We start from the raw sequence: 1,990 nt of genomic DNA on the forward strand, positions 1-1,990 counted from the left end.
ATTTTTTTAGCCATAGCGTCAAGTTGTACCTGCATAGATATATTAGCATCAACTTGATGAACACCAGTCGATCTTCTTCTTTTAGCACTCTCAGAGGGCCACTGATTTGCATCTTCAGATAACACATCAAGAATTGTAACTATCTCCTTTGGAGTCTTCTTCATCATGGAGCCTCCAGCTGCATTGCTCAATGTTCTATGCTAGGCCAGTGTCAATCCATCCCAAAAGTCCTGGAGTTGCATCCAGAGTTCAATTACGCTATGTTTACACTTTCGAACAATCTCCTAAAATCTTTCCCATGCTTCAAAAATAGTTTTCGTATCTTTCTGGAAGAAGTTATGAATTTCTCTTCTAAACTTGCAAGTCTTAGCTGAGGAGAAATATTTATCAAGGAATTTTCTGGTCATCTCCTTCCAAGTTTTAATTGATCTCGTGTGCATGCTTCGAAGCCACTATTTTGCATCATCTTTGAGAGAAAAGGGGAATGCCCTTAAATACACCGCATCTTGTGACACACCATTGTATTGGAAAGTGTTCATAATCTCATCGAAGTCCATTAGATGTGTATTTGGATCTTCGATTGGCTTCCCTCTGAAGACACACCAATTCTGAAGGGTTTGAAGCAACGCTTGCTTCAACTCAAAGTTGTTTGCGGTAATTGGAGGTGGTCTAACACTTGATAAGCCTTGATTGTAGACCGGTCTAGCATAATCGCCAAGTGGTGTCCCAGGCCCGGGAGCTATATTTCCGAATTGATCTGCAGCCAAGGGTTGATTATGAGGAATTATCCGACCCCTCTCTTTTTCATAGATAATCTGTGTATCTCTAATAGTTGCTTCCTCAGCATTTCATGTAGCTTGTTCTCTTTGTTAGGCTGCTTCTCTCTGTAACGACCAGGCCGGTCATTTTGAGAGTTATAGCCCCGATCCTATATTTACTACTTTTCTGTATCTCTTTCTACTTATGTGACTTGCCGGGAGGCTTTGGTTGTGTTTTCGGAGTGTTTAGGGATACTTAGTCCCTAAACGGAAGCTTAAGTCTTAGGATTTTGACCGTAGTCAGGACTATGTAAAAATGACTCTGGAATGGAGTTTTGTCAGTTCTGTTAGCTCTGTTGGGTGATTTTGGACTTAGGAGTGTGTCCGGATTATGTTTTGGCGGTCTGTAGCTGATTTAGGCTGGAATTGGCGATAGTCGAAATTTTTGGAGATTTTGACCGGTAGTGGACTTTTTGATATCGGGGTCTGATTCTGATTCTAGAAGTTGGAGTATGTCCATAAGGATTAATATGACTTGTGTTCAAAATGTGAGGTCAATCGGACGTGGTTTGATAGGTTTCGGCATCGATTTTAGAAGTTTGAAGTTTCAAAGTTCATTAAGTTTGAATCGGAGGGTGATTCATGTTTTTAGCGTTGTTTGATGAGATTCGAGGGCTCGACTAAGTTTGTATGGTGTTTTAGGACTTGTTGGTATGTTTGGTTGAGGTCCCGGGGGCCTCGGGTGTGTTTCTGATGCTTAACGGATTGAATTTGGACTTAGGCTAGTTGCTGAAGATCTTCTGGTTTCTGGTGTTTTCGCACCTGTAGAGGGGAGACCATTGGTGCGGGATCGCACGTGTGGAAGGAGGAGTGCAGGTGCGGTTTGGTCAAACTTGGTCTGTGAGCGCAGGTGTGAAATGGGAGCCGCATCTGCGCATCTGTAAATGCGGAGGATTGACCGCAGGAGCGAAAAGGGGCGGCCTGGGCAGAGTCGCAGATGTGGAAGGTCATCCAAAGAAGCGGGCCCGCAGATGCATGCCTTGGTCCGCAGAAGCGGATCTTTGGATCTTAAGTCATTTCCGCACCTGCGATGGAAATTCCGCAGGTGCGATTGGTAGTCCGCAGATGCGGAATCGAAAATTCCGCAGGTGCGATTGGTAGTCCGCAGATGCGGAATCGCTGGGCAGAAAAGGTCAATTTCGAGGGTTTGATCTCATTTTCATTTTGGGTCT

The 1,990-nt window shown here is 44.2% G+C and overlaps 1 non-coding gene across 1 annotated transcript; it reads left to right on the forward strand.

Annotated features, from left to right (window-relative positions):
- The first annotated feature begins 255 nt into the window (after positions 1–255).
- Positions 256–359, forward strand: LOC117279180 (small nucleolar RNA R71). Its single transcript, XR_004509601.1, has one exon. It is a non-coding gene; the product is annotated as a small nucleolar RNA R71 (small nucleolar RNA).
- The last annotated feature ends 1,631 nt before the right edge of the window (positions 360–1,990 follow it).

This window comes from Nicotiana tomentosiformis, chromosome 12, assembly GCF_000390325.3.
Source record: "Nicotiana tomentosiformis chromosome 12, ASM39032v3, whole genome shotgun sequence".
Taxonomy (NCBI): Eukaryota; Viridiplantae; Streptophyta; class Magnoliopsida; order Solanales; family Solanaceae; genus Nicotiana; species Nicotiana tomentosiformis.